The sequence below is a fragment of the Pinus tabuliformis genome, chromosome 7 (assembly GCF_031772625.1).
Source record: "Pinus tabuliformis cultivar Carrire ecotype Pingquan chromosome 7, CPIR1, whole genome shotgun sequence".
Lineage (NCBI taxonomy): Eukaryota > Viridiplantae > Streptophyta > Pinopsida > Pinales > Pinaceae > Pinus > Pinus tabuliformis.
Window position 1 is genome coordinate 1,405,219,766 of NC_142293.1, and position 11,497 is coordinate 1,405,231,262.

Below are 11,497 nucleotides of genomic sequence, written 5' to 3' on the forward strand. Positions count from 1 at the left end.
GGTATTAGAAACACATAATTCCCAGAAAGACTCACCCCAAACATATTCTGCATCGGTGTTACATTTGAGATTTTCTCCTGAATCCTGCTCTGTTTAGGTCTCATGCTTCATGAGATGCAACAAGATAGAGATCTCATCTAGGTTAAAAAGCTAAAATCAACAAAATCTTGAACAAGAAAATTAGAATATTGGGGGTACACCCAAACACCTCTAGGTTTTCAAAGCTACAGATATAATGGACTCTGATAAATAACATTTTGTATCTCCTCGCTTCAGAGAATGTATAACAAGCAATAATAACTATAAATCATCTAAACCTAACCATTTTCCATACTACTAATAAATTGAATATATTGAGAACTATATATAGCTACATAACAATTCATGGATAATTTGTTACATCATAAAGAAAAGACTAATAAAATCATATGCAAGAGGCTAAAAACTATAGTCAAAGAACCAAAACCATGGCAACTAATCGGTGACTATGCGACTGTAGCAAGAGTCGTTGCAAAAGCCAGGTTTCATTTTCGCTATGATATGTAGGATAGCAGTAATATATCATTGCAATATTAAAGAAACACTCCTAGAGTTTTCCTCCTCTCTTCAAACTCTAAACCTAGGGTATAACTCCCAATGAATAATGTGTAAATTAAGAAGCTAACCTCCAACAATGCAAAAATTTTAACCATAGAAGTTCAGCTGGATGCATTAAGTGGGGGCTCAGGGGTCTGTTTTACTGCAATATGGTTGGAAATTGAACCAATATCATTTTCCATTTGTCCTACTTGACCTTCAATTATTTTTTCCTTCGAGTCATGCACTTCCTTCACTAGCTCTGTATGTTTGACTTGGGCATAGTTCTCTAGTGTACCTGTACCATCAAAACCATTCTCCTCTGTTACATCAATTCAATCTTGGTTGGGTTCCTAAGGCTCTCCCTTAATCTCCAAATCCCTGTGCTTTTCTTCATTCTCCAGCACTAGATCTTTCTTTATGGCACCTTCTGCCCCTTGTGGTTCCATCTCTTCTGCCTTCTCATCCATTTCATTTATTTCTTCAGTTTTGGACCCATGTATTTTTTCTTTGTTTTCTATTTCCCTTTTGTCATCACTCTCTTCTTCTGCTTCCTTATTCTTATCAAGATCATCTTTTCCCTTCCCTTCTTCTTCCTTTTTGTGATCAACATCTTCCCCTATTTCAACCATATCTTCCCCATGTTTCAGCGATATTCCCCTGTTTCAGCCATATATTCCCCTATTTCAGCCATATTTTCCCTTCCCTTCTTCTTCCTTTTGTGATCAGCATCTTCCCCTGTTTCAGCCATATCTTCCCCATGATGGGTATCATGCATTTCCTCTTCCTTACTAGCTTCTACTTGTGATTCTTGTTTCTCTGCATCTTCTAAATCATCTTTTGATTTTCTGGATCTCTTTGGTTTTTTCTTCGATTCACTTTCTGGTGTTTTGACTGGCGATTCCTTTACTTTTTCACTTATCCTTGAAGATCTCCTTGCTGGTGTTACCTCACCTATGGTACAAAGAGAATGTCAAATTATATTTTCTAAAAGATACATGCCAATATCCTCACAAAAAGGGTATGGATTTCAAACGACAAAAAAATAAGAAGAGGAAAAACCAAAAAAATAGCAAACTTTACCTGTGCTCCAATCAAATTCAAAGATAGATAGCCCTCTTGGATTTGCCTTCAAGTACCACTCTATTGCCTTTTTTTTCTTGAATTCTTCACCTGTTGGGGCGATAAAAACAACTTCATATTTTTTACCTGTGCTCCAATCAAATTCAAAGATAGACAACCCTCTTGGATTTGCCTTCAAGTACCACTCTATTGCCTTTTTTGTCTTGAATTCTTCACCTGTTGGGGCAATAAAAACAACTTCATATTTTTTGGGTGTCCCACCCTTCTTTGGAATAAGTTGGAAAAAGAATTTCCAGAATTTCAGCACAGTACAAGATATACCATTGAATCTCTACAATCAGTTTAGAAATTCAGAAGAGCAACTCATATATGAATCCAAAACCTGTACTATGCACACTGCATCTACAATATAAAAATTCTTAAACAAGTGAGCAATAAAGAATCTTTAGGACATGGATTTATTGATAGCTAGTTAGGGCTTAATCTTTTAAATTTTCCACTCAAAATTTCATTATGCATTGTGAGAGGAAGGAAATAGCTTCCTTTGGAAATGACACAAAAGAAAATTTAAGTATTTGAGTTGGAAAAGCTTAGGGCTAAAATCTTAACACCATGTTCAAGCACCTCCGTTCTCATTGTAACTTGAGAGGCCCACACTAACACCTTATCTATTCAATATTTTCTATGGCACTCCTAAAGTCTGAAATTGATTTGGTGAAGCATGGGGCTCAAAACCTCACTTCATGCTTATTAAATACCCAGTCCCTATTTATTAGGCACCCACATTCTCCTCTATGTTCGCACCTACATTTCCAACTTATGTAGTTTATGTGAACACTCTTGACAATGCCACTAATCATTGTACAAGAGAAATGTGTAGGGTTAGCAGGAATACTCATCGTGGATGGATATGACTGACATGTAAGGAAAGGAGATAGGTAGAAGAATATATGCCACTGAGGAAAAAATCAGTTTATATGGTGGAATAAACTATTAACAATTGCATTCTATAGTTTTCTTGGGAGAAATAGCCATAGGTATGTGGCTCCATGCGTGGAGGATAGGAGGTTTGTCTAGGGAGCGTATCACTTCATTTTGGGTACAAATTTCCTGTTGAATATAGTCGATGTCAGAGGAATACATGTTGGATGTTTTTCTATTCTATTTGGTGAGGTTTATCTTTTTACAGGCCGCAGGAATAGAGCTGATACAGTAGCTTGTTTCTAAGACTATTCGGTGGGTATGAAGGCATGTGTAAGTCCTCTCTAAGACACATATGCCCAGGATTGAGTGCAGACATGTTAGAATTATTCAATGTAGTTTGGGGTTGTTTCAAGATTTGTTGCGGAGGAGCTACTAAGCTCTAAATCAGTGATTGGGTGTCTTCTATGGATAATCAGAGTAATTGAGGGAGAGGAGAATGAGGACTGAAGCTGACAGCCCTAACCAGTGACCAAGATTATCGTTAACACTTGAAGCTAACTGTGTTTGTGCCCTAACTAGTATTCAGAATTGCAATATAGAAATCTCCAGTCCTTGGTGCAAGAATTGCAGCTTCATTAAGTCATATTCATGTTTAAGTTCTTTGATGTTAGATCTTCCATTTGGAAAGTTAGTATTGACTTTAAATCATTTTTCTCTATATCTCTCTTTTTTGAACAGTTGATGATTAATAATAGGAAGATTCGATCAAGGGTTTTCCCCATCTTGGGGATTTTCCCTGGCTTGAACCATATTCTTGTGTTCTTATGTCTTGGCTCGTCTTCAACATTTATCGCTTATGTTCTTTCATTAGTTACTGTATGATTGTTGATGGATTAATGGGAAAATGGATGTATGAAGTAACTAACCTAAGCAAAGAACATGTTAACTTAAAATTAACATGGTATCGGAGCTTAGGTGAGGACAAGCCCAAGTATAAGAGATTGAAATCACCAAGAAGCTTCTGAGGAATTTCATTGATTAAACCTTTAGCCCTCTGAGATAACACTAAGTTCAAGAATAAAAAATATGTGACATTCTTGTAAAGATCATGGATACCAATCCAAAAACTACTCGAAAATAACGGGGAAAGGTTGGAAGTCATCAAGGTATGTTCCTGTATTCATAAGGTATGTTTTGAGTAATGTCAAGATATTTTCAGAGGATTATTTAACAATCCTAGCTTGAGATTGTATAAACATATAGGAGGATATACTTAAATATTGAAATCTTCTATGATCCTTGGAGATAGGGCCAAACCTCTGTAGATGCTTGATTGAAGTATTACAACCCTCATTTTAGAGGACTGTATCATTCTTAAAAGAATAATTTCTCTTTGAGATTCTCAGATCCCTGGAACGTTTCAGATGACAACTATGGTTTCACATCCATCTCATCCCTTCTTCATTCATTGCATATCACTGAGCATTTAAAGCCGAGTTGTTAAAGGGTATACTGAAGGAAACCCAATTTGAGCATGAGTACTGGATCTTTACTAAGAGTTTGTTGATAATTATGAATATAAGGATCAACCTTGATTATCCTATGTCGCATACTTTCTGGGAAATGTTTCAGATCAAGGAGCAATATTAGATAATCAATGATTGTATTTCTCTAACTTTTGCAGTAGTTTTTTTTGGGTATATATGTATATATATGTTATCAACATAATCCGTTAGGTCTGTGAAGGCATTATGGAAGATGTATTGATCACTTGATATCTCAAGGCAATACGTCCTTTCTTATTAATACCAACTCTAAGGTTCTGAGTGACCTTGCTCTGAACTTGATTTAAGAATCTTGATCTCTAATGATGATGTAATCCCATCAACATTTGATTGATTCTCTTCTTGAAGGTATCTCGACTCATTGAAATCAGCAATTAACTTCCCCACAAGAATTCTAGGCTATGCCTAAAAGCATGACCTATTAAGTTATCTTGTTAGTAAGTAAGGCAACCATATTTTGTGCTAAGAGGTTCAGATTTGAAGATTGAAGTCTAAGCACACAGAAATGTAAGGAATTCTATTACATCTCATATTCGATGCCTTGACAACCTTATCCTATCTCTGACCTTGATATCAAATTATAGTATCATTTTCTTCAAAGTCAAATGCCTTATCATATTGTGAAATGTAGCTCTTGGTTGTCAAATCTACTTGACCTTATTTCTCTTGAATTATTGAAATCATTCAAAGCTAAGAATGGAACATCTCCAAGCGAAAAGGTATCAGCTTGATGGAAAGTCATTTTGAGATCATATAAGTGACAACTGAATTAGGACAATTTTATGAAGATATGTCTAAGATTCAAGTTGAAAATTGACTACGTGTAGAAGTTGTTATGGAATCATTAATAAGTAGAAAAGGGTTCCACTCTTGTTGTTAAGTTGTATCACTAATACACATCATCGATTGAATGTTGCGGTGAACCTGTCAGAGGCTAAAACGTTCAAATCATGGACACAATTTGTTTTCATTGATGAATATGTATAAGGATATGTTGAGATTAGTTACTGCTAGACATGTATTACTAATATATCTGGAATAAAACTAAGTAGCATTGTTAACAAAACAATGCTTATATGGACCATATTGGTATATTGAGTAATGATGGGGTCATCCTGGAAGTATGAAGATCTGTAGCTATCAAGGATAGTATCTTGTGCAGTAAAGATACAATATCGGTGGCACTGTCTATGAATGACATCCCTGTACATGCAGCACACCATCATTTATGCTCTATTGTCAGCCCACCATTTTGTATGATATTGCTACAAGTCTAGTAGCAGTGGTGATATGTTGTAGGCCCTATATGTTGATGCCTATGTTACAGGTTTGTTCACAATCAAGCTATAAACCAGTCAAATGCATCTTTTGAAGCTTTTATTCTTGAATATCGGCTAGGAAAAGAATGGCCTTTATTGAAATCATCTCAAGAAAGATGTCTTCTCCCTATTAAAGAAGAACCTTGTCAATTCTTCAGAAAGTTCCTCTTTGGTTTGGAGCTTCCTTGAAGCCCATACGAGAAGCTCAAGAAATTAAACATAGCAAGGCTCTAATATAAAATGTTTGGATTAATAGCACGTTGAAGACAAATCTATGAATACAATTTGAGTATGAGGGAGCTATGATTCAATTATTGATGACATTTGTCCTACAGATGATAACCCTCTCATTTGTCAAAGTAAGAGGGAGATTTTTCTTGAGGAGTCAAAATGAAGGGCTCTAAGATTAAAAGGTTTGATAAGTTGGAGATGCTGTTAATTTGGACATAGTCATCTTATGAGGTCTCTATATGAAGACTTTTTAGTGGATCCAAGGATATGAATTGTTGCTTACTCAAATATATTTATTGCCTGAAATACATTGCTGAAATTTTTGTTGGTTAGACAGTATGGTAAATGAAAAGTGCACATCTAAAATTCACATTACTTTATGAATAAATCAAAATATAAAACATTATGAAGACTGAAATCTAGATCATTATGAAGGCTGAAATCAATAAGGATGGCTTCAGTGAGCCATTTATGCACTCCTTCATTGTATATTGTAGAAGAAGATTTCGAGAATCCAATATTTCTCATACCACCATATATGGTACAACAAAGGACAAATTTCTACGACATGTTTGGGTGCACAGATCTTATGATGAGTAGGCTGTCAGATGAGCACAATGCACCATGAAAAGAAAAAGAGGGAGTACGATCAATCAAATAATGAAAGAAGTAGAGGACTGTGCAACCAAGATCTCTACTATAAATCAATGTGTTTGCTATACATACATCTATATGTTATGAGGATCCTATTGATCTAGTTTTGACTTCCAGAAAGCAGCTTGGTACTATTCCCTATATGAAGGGATCCTTTATTAAAGATTGAAGATTAAGATCTGGGAGCTCCTGGGGGCTTGGGATACTTATTAGGCTATGAGCGAACAAAGGGTGAATGGTTCACCTTCCCCTATTGGTGTGTTATGTACAAGGTGAGTGGTTCACCTTCCCCTATGATACCCCATGATGGTTGATATGCATGTAGGTTGAGTGGTTCACCTTCCCCTACTGGTGATGACAGATGCATAAGACGAGTGGTTCACCTTCTCCTAATGGCATATGAGTAGGATAGGTTGTTCACCTTCTCCTACGGATACCCCAGCGAGAGATGCATATAAGAATTTGTTGACAAGTCAGTGGGATGTGGTTCATCCTTTCCCCACATGTAGGATGATCATTCCCTATGATTGTTGATTGACATGTCGATGGGATTCCATTCATCCTTTCCCCACGTGTAGGATCCTTCCTATGATTGATTGTTGTGGCTTTTGTTTGTAGGATGTTGTTCATCCTTTCCATACATGTGATTATGATGTGCGATTGTAGGATGTGGTTCATCCTTTCCCTACATGTGATTGTGATGTGTGTTTGTAGGATGTGGTTCTTCCTTTCCCTACGTGTGATTGTGATGTGTGATTGTAGGATGTGGTTCATCCTTTCCCTATGTGTAGTTGTGAGCAGGATGTGATACATTCTTTCCCTGCTATTGATTCAGTATCATCCTACCCATGTAGTCTGGGACACATGGGAAGTACCTCTCATCTGGCCAATGAGTTGGGAAAAGTGGTTAAGGACCATAGCAATACCGATGGATGCATTGGGTATTTCCATACTCCCTATGACTAGGATGCTTGGTGTTCTTCAACTTGATCTGGGATCAAGTTTGATTGAGGTTTTACCTCTGGACTAAATTTTGTCAGTGGAGAGTGGTAAGGTCTTGTGACTCACTCTCAGTAAATTCTTCTTCATTATTACTTCAGTGTTCAACAGAGTAGAGAAAAATTGAGATTCAAAGATGGTTCATGATGATCAGAGACATAGTTGTTGGTTTGACAGGTGGAATTCTCCCTAGTTGAGAGGGAGTGTTAAATTTGGCAACTAGGGCCAAATTCCACCATTGGAAAAATCATCTATTGGAGATGATTATTGCATTGAACTCCTCTTTTAGAGAGGACCAAAATCGACCTAAAGATCACCGAATTTGGATAAGGAAAATATTTATTTATTTAAAAATAAATTCTACAAGTCATAATCTTATTAAGGCGGGAAAATTGAAAATTTGAAATTCAAATTTGCCTCCAAGTGTCAAGGTCAGCTTGACCTCCATAAGGACATATTTTCATATATATATAGGCATCTTCCATCCTCATTTAGATCATCCAAGTGCTCATCTTCTCCTTTGAAATAGGATGGCATCTGAGGCAAGACGCAGGTGGCAGAGGTCGAGATTATGATGAGGCATATCTCTATTTAGGGTACAATTTTCTTGGGAGAAAGAGCCACAGGTATGTGGTTCCATGTGGGGAGGATAGGAGGTCTATCTAGGTAGCATATCACTTGATTCTGGGTACATATTTCCTATTGAATATATCCGTTGTTAGAGGAATAGTTGTTGGATGTTTTTCTGTGCTATTTCATGAGGTTTATCTTTGTTATAGGCCACAGGTATAGAGCTCCTATAGTAGCTTGTTGCTAAGACTATTGGTGGGTATGAAGGAATTTATAAGTCCTCTCTAGGATGCATATGCCCAGGCTTGAGTGCAGACGGGTCAGAATTCTTTCATGTAGTTTGGGATTGTTTCAAGATTTGTTGAGGAGGAGCTACCAAGCTCTAAACCAGTGATTGGGTGTCTTCTATATATAATCGTAGTAATTGAGGGAGAGGAGAATGAGGAATGAAGCTGAAAGCCCTAACCAATGACCAGGATTTCCATCAACACTTGAAGCTAACTGTGTTTGTGCCCTAATCAATATTCAGAATTGCAGTATAGAAATCTCCAGCCCTTGGTGCCAGAATTGCAGCTTCATTAAGTCATCTTCATGTTTAAGTGCTTTGATGTCAGATCTTCCATTTGGAAAGTTAGTATTGACTTTAAATCATTGTTCTCTATAAATCTTTGTTGAATAGTTGATGATTAATAATAGGAAGATTCGATCAAGGGTTTTCCCCATCTTGGGGATTTTCCCTAGCTTGAGCCATATTCTTGTGTTCTTATGTCTTAGCTTGCTTTCAGCATTTATCTCTTATGTTTTTTCATTAGTTACTGCATTATTGTTGATGGATTAATGGGAAAATGGATGTATGAAGTAACTAACATACGTTAGTTACTATATTATTGTTGATGGATTAATGGGAAAATGGATGTATGAAGTAACTAACCTAAGCAAAGAACATGTTAACTTAAAATTAACACACTCGCATAAGAAGACCCACGTAGACGATTACCAAAGGTAGACTCGCATAAGAACATCCAGGTAGACAACTACCAAAGGCATATGTGCAGAGATAGGTACAGGTGTGTGGATCTGGACCCATTAAGAACCTCTCACACTATTATTTTTGTTATTGATAAAGCAAAATTTGTCACAAGGAAAATAGGTGAATGAGGCTAGGGGCTAGAAAAGCCAGTTAACAAGCCTAAGCTACAAGCTATGGGATACAAGTGAAAACAAGAAAGAATACCCTAAGAAAGGGTGACCCACGAGTGTTAACCCTAGAAAAGGGAGATGTGCTACTCAACATTAGATAGTGTAGGCAGATGTAGATGGAGATGTAGAGAGAATACAACCAATGAAGAACTTGATAAATCTAATGTGTAGACAAAAATTAAAAGAATGAAATTAAAGGAAAATGTGAAGAATTTTTGGACCCTACTCACTAAGGGAAATGTTAGTAGAAAATATACTTAAAGCATGGCCAACTTTACATGGGGAAATGTCCATAATTATGTCAATAATTGCAAAATTGAGATTTGAAGATCAATACTCATTTCCTTTGACATGGGTATGTTCAATGTTTCAGTTATTTACCAGTACCCCAATCACTTTGTTAATATTGAATTTAATATCCTCATACTCTTCTCAAAGGATAGAGAGAAATATTAGAGTTAACAATATATATCCCAAAATTACATGAATAAAGTGTAATCATGTAAATAATTTCCAAATATAGATGAAAAAATATAACATATCTGGCATGCTTTGCATATGCTTCATAGTGTTCCATGAGCATCTTCCTAGCTTGTTCATTCAAAGAAGACTCCAGGAATGGTTCTACAAGTAGGAATCTTATGACCTACAACAATAATCCAAAGTTTAGAAAGGGAAATAAATTACTATTGTTTATGGCAAAAATCATGTACCCCATTCCCTATAACTAAGATCCAAGAATGCATACAAACTACATGAATGTCCATGCCAGTTTACTATTGCAAAGTTGATAAAAATCGGAGTTCAAACAATAATACAAGGTGTGCTAACTATGCAACAAATAACAATAAAAAATCTTCCAACAATTTTTTTTCTTCTTCACATGAATTCTAGTCAGTTCTCATTGTGCAGTGCGCACAGATCGCGTCAAATGTAACATTTTGAATACATTTTTAAAATTCACTTCTAAATCCTAGAACCACAAATAGTTCATCCCTAAGTTTCTTGGTCAATTAATTATAGAATGTTAAAAGTGGCCACGAAAAAAGATCCACAAGTTGAGCAAAATTCATTGAGTTATGTGCTCATGTGCAACATCAATTTTCAAATATCACTTAAGAAGTATGAAACAAGTGAAAATCATGTAGCTCATGTTGTATCAAAACAATTAACACACTACAATTCCATTCAAATAGCTTATGTCCATCTTTAGTTTCCAAATATATTTCAAGAAAAAAATATGCAACAAGCACAATTGTGTCCAGAAAAATGTAACACACTACAATGCTTAATAAAAATTATGATAAATAAGATAAACTGATAAGCGGATGAACACATACAAGAAGAATGTGTCACAGTCTAAGGGTTGGATTCCAATCCTTCTTCAGAGTATTGACACATATCTCTCCATTTCTTGCAATATTAGGGTGGAAGATTTTTGTGAAAAAATACCCTGCAGTCCAAGCCAATCATTACTATTGAAAGATGCCAAAGTTTATTTCTCAGTTTTTACAAGTCATGCATCCCCCTTATATACTTGATGATTTAGATAAGCAGTGAGTAGAAAAACAAAAAGAATGTCCTATAGGCAACTAAACATCTAAAGAAAACATAATATCCATTTAAGATAATGTAAATTGGATTAAGCATCATTATAAGGATCAAAAATTACCTCTGGAAGGAGAGTTTGGAAAATCAGGAGTTAGAACCAGTTTCATTTGAAAAACACCAAATTCATATGGAATGCCAGCTGCAGGAAAAATCATCAATAAATGTAAATATAGCTCATGTTCCAAAAATATAGTAATAACCATGCAGAAAAATGAATTCAGGTGCTTCAGTGAATGCAAATTGAAAAAATGATCCATTTCTCAAGCATAGAACATCCAAAATATGTTACAATGTTCTCGATTATTCTTTTAGAATGTACCTGGTCCTTCAATGTCTGCAACTTTGATTGAAAAAGTTGTCATCATTCACCACCACTTTTATACCTCCATGAGGTGATTCATCAAGACTCTTCAACTCCTTTGCAATTTCATTTATCACCACGGGTGGGAGGTTCTCGTTTTCAACTTGTAACATAAGATATATATGTATTTATGTATGAAGATCCACTTCAAAATGGAAAGCATCACAAACATTTATGCCTGACAAAAACCATATTAACTGATCGTGAGAAACTAGAAATATAACAACCTACATGCAATTTTCACCACTGTCCAAGATGTTGGGGTTTTACATTCTGTAAATTGAAGACTAACTGGAACTCTGCACCTTTAATTCTAGCATTGAGGAGATGAAAGGAAAAGGGACTTTCTTGTAGTGCTGAAGAAACCAAAATATGCCAAAAATATATGTATTGGTAAAGACAAA

The 11,497-nt window shown here is 35.8% G+C and overlaps 1 pseudogene; it reads right to left on the reverse strand.

The window, feature by feature from the left end:
• Nucleotides 1-698: 698 nt before the first annotated feature.
• LOC149252907 (uncharacterized) lies at nucleotides 699-11,206 on the reverse strand (annotated as a pseudogene).
• Nucleotides 11,207-11,497: the final 291 nt, after the last annotated feature.